This window comes from Branchiostoma belcheri, unplaced genomic scaffold (genome assembly GCF_001625305.1).
Source record: "Branchiostoma belcheri isolate BF01 breed outbred unplaced genomic scaffold, Haploidv18h27 scaffold34, whole genome shotgun sequence".
In the NCBI taxonomy this organism is placed as follows: Eukaryota; Metazoa; Chordata; class Leptocardii; order Amphioxiformes; family Branchiostomatidae; genus Branchiostoma; species Branchiostoma belcheri.
In genome coordinates, this window is record NW_017803954.1 from 1,875,763 (window position 1) to 1,887,604 (window position 11,842).

The following is an 11,842-nucleotide window of genomic DNA, read 5'->3' on the forward strand; positions in this document are numbered from 1 at the left end:
GTGTCTTTCTTCTTGCTACTTTGCTTTTCTTTCCTTTTTTCCGTGGGGTTTGTGAACTTATCGAATAACGCGTCAGGAAGAAAACGACACACAGCATTCCACAGTTAGGTTGATTGATATATCCAGAGGGCAACCTGTTGTCACATTGTATCGCAAAAAAGACATTTACTCTAGTGTGAACGTGCTCAGCGACATAAAGGCGGCCGGCTTTTCCCCTAATGATATTGTAGAGATAAAAAAAAGGCCAAAAGATCCAGACTTTAAGATGTCAGCCCATCCATCCACCGGGTCATTTCTCAGTCCACGGTTGTCGGGTTTAATTAAAGAGAGAAGAGACGTTCACTCATTCCGACTCCCCTGACAGTTCTTGGACAATAGTGGCCAAATTTCGTTGATTGTATCTGCGCGCTCCACGCTGTACGCCGACCCTAACAAGTTGTGCAAAGAGAGGAAACGTCCAAAAGTGCCGTGCGATCCCGCCGATCCTACCGGACCCTGGTTACACCCACCTGTAGGTGCGGCTCCGGCCGTTAGTTTAGACTACGCTGGATACACGGAGAACAATTTGCCAGGAGAATTTACAATTGTCTACTCTCCATGCAAAGGTTTGTGGGGAAGATTTGTGACCTTTCTAATATGCCCTGGGTTTTTTTCTGTCGCTACCCCCTCCAACCTCTGCTTGGAGAGTAGCCCCACCGCACATCCATAACCCCTTAGGCCTGGTGGAAGATACTTTACGGCATTCAATTGAAAAAAAAAACGGACAACCTGACTACTGAAGACTGTTAAAACTCCACTGAAGAAGACTGCTACACTGTTAGAAATCTGGTAGTACTAGACAGGTCTTGTCTATCCTTTGACACAAAATCCTGCTTTTGGAAAATACCTAACAATTAGCAGTGGCGGCGGTTAGGCTGATGTCTGCGGTTTACAGCAATTAATTCCTGATTACTCAATCAAATCTCAGGGTTACTAATAGTCCTGTGGGGATTTTCTGTTTGCTGCATTTAATTATGTAATCCTCATGATGTGGTGATTTAACCAGGCTCTTGCTTGTTGAATACTTTGATAATTTACCCGAATATATCTTCGTTTTATCTTACGTTATACATATAAAGATTTTTAAAAATATTGTGTTTCAGTCCTGAAAAAAACAGGTTTGGTGGGTATGATTCTCGTTTCCTTTTTTTAAAGATTGGTTGTAAGATTTTGGTTGTAAAGTGATCTTGCCGATGCAGTTTAAGACTGAAAAACTGAAATGCATCAGGGCCAGGGCTGTCCCCAGGACCCGTCCCTCTCCAAGAATCTTTCTCGACTTTCTTGCCGGGTACGTCCCCAGTCCTGCTCGCCGCGCCTGTCCCCGAGCGGACCCGGTTTCTCAGACAGACAGGCCGATAAGTTTATCGCGCAGCGGCCGCAGGTTTATCTGGAGGTGTTTGCGCGGTAGCCGGACAGGAAGTCCTTGAAACGACACCAGATAACACCTGACGACACACACGCCGACTTCAGACTAAAAACGCCGTGTCTGAGTAAACCTCGCGTCTGGAGGGGACCGCGACAAAACACAACCCGTCACGGCGCGGGCACAGTCGTCGTAGATCGTCGTACGATTGTGATCCCGTAGAAGTTTCAAGCAGACTGTGACAGAACCAACTTCCGACAAGGATCTAAGACAATATTTTTCGTTATAAGAAATTTGAATTGAGCAGGACGTATACACGACTATCACAAGAATGGCCTCAGTACGACGATCGCAAAACGTGTGTAACCGGGGCCTGAATCACCGCACTGTGGCGTTTCCATGACAGTTTCGTTCAATTTGTCAGGCTCCTGTGTGCGTATTGAAGATAAACTGGAATAACATTTTGATATTAACCAATGTCAACAACTTTATGTTATCCTCTGAGGATCAAGATGTTCCAACACGAAATTTTCTTTTATAAAACGCCTCTTCATAGCAAACTAAAGTCGAACATTGTGACGTACATCATTAACGCAACTTCTTTTGTCAGCCAGCTCAACCGGCCAAATTTTGTCCATCATATTTGCATACGCTTCCAGCAGACATAAGGGCTGGTTAGGCAAATTTTAACCCTTTCAATGTTTACGATTTCGACCGTTATTATATTGTACCGCCTGGAGCCTGTTTGAGGCTATTACCGTCCTCTTGTTAAGGGCTGTTTTCCAGGCTACCAGCCTCCCCTACAAGCCCCTCATCTCTGTTATCAGCAATAGCCCACTTCACAGAACAGTTTTAACCCTCTTTAACCCGTACTGTGTAACAATCACGCACCGACGAGAAGGGCGCCCGGGGTCGGGCCGGCGCCTCAACATCAAGTGCGGCGAGCCCCGCATCCTCGCCGGGAGCTGTGCTGAGGGGTCACGGTGGCGACAGAGGGACCTCACGTGCTGCTCTCATTGAATAGCTCGTTATGCGGCCACCTAGGAAGTTTTTTCTTAATTCATTTCTCGGTATACACACAAACTTGTCCTACACATTATATACCTTGATATAAAGTTCATACACGTCGTATTATAAGATTGACCGAGTAACGATAAGAAATACTTAGGCCAGACATTGGAACAGTATATATCTATCTCTTCACCACCTGTTTCATAATGACGTCAGCAAGATCACATACATACACAAAACATTCCAGCATCACTGCAAAGGTTTAATGCATCCTCCTGAGTCACTCAAATTATTTCAGAGACTTGCGACACTGTGACGCACAGTGGGACATCGTTGGGGACCTGACGTTGGTCTTCTTACGACGCAGGCACAGGGGTCGTAGGTCGTCCTACGATTTTGAAGCCGTCCGATTTTCAAGCAGGCTGAGACCGAAGCAGGGGACTAAGATTGCTTTTTCATCGAGAAGACTTTTACAGGATCCATGCACGACTATCCCAAAAATGCCCCCAGTTTGCGATCGTACGGCGATCATACGACCTGGTCGGTATATGCCTTCACGTTTCCTTCCACAGTAGGGAAGTGTCCCAGATGGCACGGTTTCGCTGCCGATGGCACCTGTTGCCATACCAAACAACTTTCTCTGGAGATCACTTCCCAACTAGCTGTTTGGTGAGGTGACAAACAGTTTGTTGGGGCTACAGATTGATGCTTGGAATCTTCTTTTCGTTTCCCTTTTGTTTGTTGTACTGTATCACTTGGTACTGCTTTTAAAAAGGAGAGTCAAAATTGAGATTTTGTCTCCAAGTCTTGTCCTACGTCACAGTCAGGGATGGGCCACCCTACACATTCATAAATGAATCCTCCCTGGATATATTTTATTTATTCGTCCCAAAAGCGGCTCTATTCAAACTTTTATTATTTTTACCTTCGTAATGCACTTAGATGGGAGGTAGATAGTAAATGCATTTTTTTTCCTTTTTAATATATCTCTTTCAAAAGTACTGCATGCTGTACATGTTACACACACCCCAGGTACAAACGGTCGGTCCCTGGTCCGGCAGGTGGGGAGTGTCGTTCGCACAGGTTGCCCGCTCCACGGGGCTTAATTTTACAGCAGACGGCTCCGTACTTCCGCCCGGGCACAGTGATGTGGTAAGCCGCTGATGACGGAGACTCTCTCCCGATAGGGCCGGGGAGGGACGGACGGGATGCAGGGCAGGCCGGAGAGAGGGACCCCCCCCCCCGCTACTTGTTCTTCTTCCCGAATGGTAGACTGACCCTACAGCCCCGCCCACCTCCACCAAAACATAGAAACAAAAAGAAAAAACATTTAAAAAGTGCAAAAAGTTAACGGATATGTAGCCACTCTCTCATTGGTCGAACCGTTAATTGCCATGCTTTCATTGGTTGAACTGATAATTGTAACGGGCAGTCAGGATCTGCTCATTTCGTCCCCAAAGCGCTATACATGTATACTTTGCTGTATCATACTTTTCTTGATTGAAACCCACTTTGAAATTGGATTTGTGTGTCCCTTGATTTTAAAGAAGAACATGATTCATGATGCAAAAAATTATAATTCTAAAGACAAAAGAACACACGAAACGTAAACAAGCTCTTTATCGAGGAAACTCGTTGAGCGATATATGATTTGACAAATGTTTGGTCGCGCTCAGCTAGCGGTCGCAGCCTCTGGTGGAAAGGCATTATATGTGAGTAAATATATACACCAACCGACAGACAAACAAACTTAACAAAGAAAGAAAGAAACAAACAAACAAACAAATATACATACATACAAACAAACAAACGAATCAGAACAATCAATCTAACATTAAGTCGCACATATACATACGCAACGAAGAACATCCTGGTCCAGGCGTAGCGTCCGTGCGTCGTCTGATTCCGGCTGCCGGTTAAGCGTAAGCAAAAATTATGTAATTGAATCTGCAACATCATTGAATCTGACATTGTGTCAGTAACAACATAAAGTAATAAATCTCTAGACTGTCATCAGAAAAATAGGAATAAGGAAGCAGTTGTGCATGCTTACCTTGACAGGTGTACGCACACTCACCTACCTGTACATGGATACTTGCTGACGACAGGTAGTTTCTAACTTTCCACCATACCCGGCACCATACACGCACAGTGCATGCGGTCGTGGTGGACTAAAGCGTTGTCGAAATTATGGTAGAAATACTTAGACTTCCTAAGGAACAATGTGGTTTAGATAGTTATCTCAGCTACGTGTTTTAAGAACCAAGTTACCGGGTTCGAATGCACCGGCGTTTTTCAAGCATGCAGTTCAATCAGTTCATGCAAAGTTAAAACAGGGAACCGTTCGGTGGTTATTGGTTAGCGCAAAAAGAACTTATATGTTTGAATCACCAAATGGCAGCATAAATCAACTAATTTTCATTCGATTGTACTTTCTTTCAGAGCTTAGATCTTTTGTTGCTGAAAAATGACGCCTCCTAGACTTTAAAGCTGTTTTGAAGTCGTACCAATGTCAAGATTTTTTGAGGTGTGTTGTATTGGCCTGAAGTCTCCCGGTGTCTACTCTGGTAATTTTAGACGGAATCTTTCGCTGTAGATGTTTGATGTTCAGAGCAAAAGTTCAGAGTTCGGAATGTCGATTCCCGGTGAGGTTTTCCCCCGGAGTTCCGCCTGTCCGCGGGCGGGCCGTGCGCGTCATGTCCCCGGCCGAGTCACGCCTCAGGTACGGCGCCTGTCTGAAACGGGCAGGGCGCGACGACAGAGTCGACGACTCTCTGGAATTCGCCCGGTGGTTCCAGTTACTCTATCTCCATTTAGTCACGGAGTTTCAACCCCACCCAAACTGTACATAGAAGTATAGCTGCAAAATATTTTTTTAAACAATTGTTTTTTTTTGTTTCCCGTTCAACACAAGACTCGGGCATTAATATGATATGCGCACTTGTGAAGAAGTTATATTTTAAGATAGAGAAAAAGTACTAATGAAGATGATTTGGTAAGAAAACTAATATGTACAGGGCCACTGGATTTTTTTCTTGAACAATTTCATGAGATGTTACCAAGAAAGACACAGTTCTCTCTTATTTCCGTGCATGATACTTGGAGTAGAGTTTTTCGTTACGAAGCGGACCGGACCTGGACGTTGCCCCGTTGAGACCTGTATTTTGCGCGTCTGCTTCCGGTTTGGCCTGACGAGGGGTGAGGTGGAGAGGTAGTTGATGACAGAGGTCGGGTCTGGTATTCACCCTGCTATAATACAACTTTCCTGATGGCACTGATAGTTCAAGACGGGGGGGAGTGGGAAACTGAGGTATTCTACAGGATGGTACATATATATGCCCGATGAAAGCTAATTGAAAGTACAAGTTCAGTATTACATTCTAAAATATGCATCGGGCTGATTTTGTTGAGTTTCTTCATCTTTTGAAGCAGTGGCAAGGCAAATTCACGCGCTTCTTCTATTCATCTTTCATAATGTGTCATCTTTCTTGCTTGCGCTTAATTTTTTGGTAAATATCACTGTGCTACAGGTGACTGTACAATGTATGTGTGGCCACGGTTAATCCAAAATCGTACGTATTTTTTCCTGCGTCTCTTCAAACATTTCAACAATTTCAATTCATACGCCAGCCGTCGTTGATATCTTGGGTCGGTGCAGATTTTCCATGCTTTTAATGCCTGGAAATTCTTTCTCTGTCCATTTCTGCTGAGATTGACAGACAGGAACAAGCTGGTGAGGGACCCGTGGTGCGTGTTGTCGCCACGCCGTGCCTCCGTGCCGGGATACGTTGTTCTAGTCACAGCTGACAACTCAAAACGCGGATTGCGCGGTCTTACACCGCCTTCACCACTAGAGTCTGCGACCGCCGAGCGACCAGATATCTGTCAGATCGCTCAACGAATTTCCTAGACAAAGAAGGATATTTTTCCACGTTTTACGTGTTTTTTGCCTTTTACGTCATGCTTTTGCGTCGCGCGCCATATTCCAGCAAGTAACCGTCAAGGGTCACACAAATCCAATTTCGATTGCTTACTTGGCCATACTGACCTAGATTGAATGAGACTCAAATTTGCTAGAATTTGATCAAAAGTTCCTTGAATTTAAAAAAAAAGCGGCGAATGTTGGAATATGTTGTCGAAATGACGAAGTATGTGAAAAATCCGGTTACGGATTCCACTGTGGACCGGCGGATAAATAAAATTCCAGATGTTTAAATCTAACCAGGAAACTTTATAACGATATTTGGTTCGGGAAATTCTTGGAAACAGCGTTTGAGTTAACCGGCAGTGTTCGGACCCTCTGGACGGTACACAGATGAAACCGCGCCGAGGGATCGTTTACAATATTTGATCACCGACCAGTCGGTAAATACAACTGGGCTGAAAGGATTTATGGACGTGGCGAAATGGCATGTCCCGGTGGGTCCTGTAAATTGCACGGTAAACGTCAAAATACCCCGTCAGAACGGCAGTATTTACTGTGGGTTGTTATGGGCACGGCGGATAACGAGGCTGCTAGGGTTTACCTGTTGATCCTCCCGCTCGAGAGTTCTTATTTATTGTAAGCAAGTTATCTGATAAGAGGAACGAAGTTGGTAAATAATTTCAACATTTCCCATCGACTCGCTCGCGACAAAGTTTCGGCAAATTTTCCTGCCGATACGAGAGTAAACCACGTCAGGACGGAGAAGGGAAATCTGGCCGAGTTGGGTCCGTATCACCGCGGGTTTATGGCGCGAAAAGTGTAGCAGCGTTTATGGGCGGCAATTTTCAGGGTTTAACATTCGACATTAACTGCGTTCGCTTCTCCTGGGCAAACACTGGCCTGGACCGAACAAACACTCCACACAGGAAGCATTAACTACTATTGCTGCGTCATAAACATCCACAACGCTATATTAATTTGGTCAGGGGTCAGCAACCTTGGTTTACAAAGGAAGATTGCTGAAGGTTCCTCATTGGTGTGGTCAGAATTATCACTGAGAACAATATAAGACCCTTTCCCCGCCTTGAATATTCAAGCACGTGTGGTCGTCAGCAAATGTAGTTTTTGGTATGATGTAGCTTCTGTTTTGGATATATGTCGAGAAATATATATGGAAAACGTTCGGGTTGTACAATAAGAGAGTGGTGTCATATGCAAGCAACTTAAGCCTTAAACGATGTAGAAAGAGATATTGACCTTATTAGACCACCCTGTGTCGGTTTTTAGGACACTGCCATTGCCATCGTCGCTCTTGACACAACATTGATGCTGTATGATGCTGTTCTTAGAAAATTTAGTGCGATGTACGCCGTGAAATCTTGTGCTGCATCAGACCGGCCTCAGTAAGGACTGTACAACTGAGGTAGTGTGTCAGGTGTGTGCAGTGGGAGTATTTGTGGTGTTTAACAGGAAGACATGGCGTCCGGAAATGAGTCCTGTACTGTCGAACCAAAATTCTGATGACCAGCACTAACCTGGATATACGGCAGTATTTAAACAGCGGATCTGGGGCACGATGTTCAGAATCTAGTGACATCGTTCTTGTCTAAAACATGCTTGGATCAGGTCAGGTCGTCTGTGGTTGGGAGGTTTTGGCGAGGTTGTCTCCTAGTTTTCAAAAATCGTCTGCGCTGGCGCTAGCCGACCTTGCATTTTGAAAAATCAATGTCGGCAAAGTTATCAGGACTGCTGTCCCGTTTGGACTGTATTAAAAGACATAATGTTGTACTTTTGTATCGTTAAACAGATGCTTCTATAAACCTGAACCGTACAGACCTTCCATGGGAATGCATTTACTATGTTTAGTATGTTGCTGTTTCCACTTTAGATTGGGGAAGCACATTTTTTTGCGTATTGACATCATTGCATTTATCAATATGTTTGTGACATGTCACGGTAATTACACTTTCACAATTATATTTTTAAAACAAGATGAAGATAAATACAGTTATTGATGATGCAACATTTTAAGCAGGCTGTAACAGAACCAATGCAAACGCTGACAAGGATCCTAGACAGTCTTTTCCGTAACAAGGCAGCTAAAGTTTGGAAGTATGACTATCCCAAACCCACAATTTGCGATCGTGCGACGATCGTACGACATATGTGACCGTGCCCCGAGGACACACGATCCACCTCCTTGCCACTAAGTACGGATATTACACGGTATGTCCATACATGATATTTTCGTAAATATCAAAGGTGTTTATCCAGTCGAAATTGATTAACCCATGTCAGATGATTTATGATATCTTCAACAGCGACGGAGTTTTGATCGTGTCGAAAAAAAACTTTATGACACGACAATTAATTATATCAGATCAGGTGCACAATGAGCGTACTTTTTAATCAAGGGAAAACGCGAGAAGCTGTAGAAGAAGCTTTTTAGAATATTTAATGTCGTTAAATATTCATGAAACACTCGTGGCGTTGAGGTGTATCAAGGGCCATAAAGCAAGTTGTATATTTCTATCCAGAGAAAATGTACAAGGTATGGGATAATTGATGAGCTTCATTGTCCCCTACATAGTATACAAGCCGTGTGTCTGTGCCTGTAATGTCATTAACATGCCATACCTGGGCAAGTTTATGACACTATGATGGCAGTCACCTGTTTAGGAGCCGTTACAGTTCATCTTTAATTCATCCTTTCTCGGATAACAAAACCTTTACTTCTTTCACATGAACAGGAAAACACTCTACCCAAATGCATGTTAGTTTTTTCATGTCATATCGGTCTGTAGATTTTGTCAATATTATTTTGTGTGTATGTGCCTCATTTCTGTATATTATGTAACTATTTCTTGTAAATATCTGACATCGGCTTAAACACCTGTGGTATGTACCGTAATATTTCATAGCTTACCACGATGTTAGTATTGTATCAGTACGTTATCTAGATTAAACGCGTGCTAGGCTCATCTAGCTAGCACAATATATTAATGAGTCACTGCTGGCATGTTACACAATGTACATCCTCGTGCCCCAAGATGAAGAGTTTTGTCTGAACGGTTTTCTTCCGGAGTTTTAGTCTTCCAGGGAAAATATTCATGTTGTTCTTGTCGTTACTATGACATTGGCCTCGCCATTGCGGCCAAGTCGGCACCTGTTGTATTAGTGTGGAGGTTTAGACGTGTTTTTTCCTAATTTTCTTTTACGGATATGACAGCAGATACGTGCCACGTGTCTGTACTTAGCCCCCGGTATCTGTCATCACGTTAAAATGCACAGCAATTATCATCAAATATCTACACGGGACATCTACACGGGACATCACTCACACCCGGGCAACTTACCTCTAGAGACTGTGATCGCTGAGCGACCAAATATTCGACAGATCACTCAATATATTTCATGGACAAAGAACGATTTTTTTAAAAACATTTTGTGTGTTTTGTTGTCGTTTGAAGAGTTACATAAATCCAATTTTGGTCAATTAGTTTGGAAAGAGGGCCTTATGAGATTCCGCTCCTTTCTCTCTGCCGGCTACCCGCGGGAGACAGCCGCCCAGGTATCACCCGTATCACCCCCTCTCCCTGCCGGCTACCCGCGGGAGACAGCCGCCCAGGTATCACCCGTATCACCCCCTCTCCCGCCGCCGCCCGGATAGGTTTTCACAAAGTCCATGCCGGGTACACTGACACCCGTTTTCGGTCTTTCATCGCATCTTGGAAAAGTGCCGGTCTGGGGTAGGGTTTCCCCGGACAACAGACCAACACGGACGGGCTCCGCAGGGCTATGGTAGCGTCACCAGTCGAATGATACTCACGACAAAAACGTATCTATTTTCTATGAAACTAGCAATGATAACGTCAGCTCAAATCGACGGACTTTCTTTTCTAAATGTGTATATCGTACGGAACCGTTGACAAGAAATTTCATGATATGAATGACGCCATTGTTGTCTACCAATTTCCTGTGGAATTCATTTCTATAATGAGCTGCCATTGTCAAAGTTAGGGTGCATGCCTGGTGGCAAAGGTACAAGTGTGGAGGACATGTTGTAAAGGTCGGGCCGTTAGTGTCACAACCATGCAACGTAACGTTTACCTGCTTGTTGATACACATTGTCTGGCTGTAGTAGTACATGCTTCCAGTCAGAGTACTGTATATCGTTGTAATGACGTTTAGGAACCTCGCTTTCCAATCATTGGTCATTAGAAAATGATATTCTGATTCGAAATACAGAAAGTAATGATCATTTCAATTAACGTTAATGGAGCGATTCTCTCCGAAGTACGTACTGGCCGAAAATCTTGGTAAACGATCGTACACATACTCACACGGAAAACTCAATGAAACCATTTTTGTACGCGGTTACCGCTGTATTTATTCCTTACTATTACTGGTTTTGGGTGCCATTTTGTGTACAAACATGGTAGGTAAAACCCTAAATGTACTAAAACAAAGCTACAGTTGACTACCCGTGCCATAAGCCGTGTTGTTCCCGTCCTGCACCTGCCGGTGTTTGGAATAAACGTCTTGTCGGGCCGCTAAAAGCCGGGACGGTTGTACGGGCACGGCGAACCGTTCACAAACCACATACGGGATCAGAATGATCTAATTCGAGACATCATTAAAGCCGAAGTTTCTCTTCAGAAAGCCGGCTTTTTAGAGAGTCTTGTGTAACATACTAGTATTGCCTCAAGTAAGTACATGTACATGTATGTCACGCCGTACTATGCGACATTTTCTACATACTGTTTTCTCTACATGCTGCATGGTGATCAAGTGTAATTTTGGTTCCTAAAGTTGAAAAAAAGTTTTAAAGTTGAGATACCTTAATCCAATGCAATCATGTACGGTTTGGTTAGAATTTAAAAAATGCCTTTCGTAAGACGATCGCGAGTAGTTTCTAACGACTGCAAGTTGTAGCAAGCAAGTTGTATACATTTAGTTTACCGGTAGATTTCTAACTTCACTTTGGAGGACGACTTGAAATCTATAATGATTTCTAAAATCTCTAATCATAAGTCATTATTACATGCGTAAATACGCACCTCTTTAGCATTTTGAGCCATTAAAACAAAGCAATGAAAAAGTAATTTCTGTATTTTCTTGTGGACGGCAAACCTGTGAGTTATCGACAGCGGTATCCGAGTACGCAACTTTGATTTAACTTAAAGGAAATTTCCTGATCCGTGATTTTAAAAAAACATATTCAGTAAGTTTGGTTAAGTACTTTTATGTTGTATGAGTGCTGATACTTTTTACCTCTCGTAACCAAATGTATGTTGTCAACCTGTAGCATAAGGGTGTTACAATTACTCCCCAAGCAGAGGCTATGCCCTTTTCTTTTACATTTTTCTGGCCAGGATACCCAAAGAAAATTCGGCAAAGTAGAAAACCCGACAATATGCCTTTAAAAGCTTTTGTGAAGTTCAAAACAGACCTAGCCTCTGCTTGGAGAGCAGTGCTGACGGGGCAACAGCGTCAGAAGTTCC

At 43.6% G+C, this 11,842-nt stretch overlaps 1 pseudogene; it reads right to left on the reverse strand.

Annotated features, from left to right (window-relative positions):
- Positions 1 to 4,925: 4,925 nt before the first annotated feature.
- Positions 4,926 to 10,760, reverse strand: LOC109475430 (annotated as a pseudogene).
- Between the last annotated feature and the right edge of the window lie 1,082 nt (positions 10,761 to 11,842).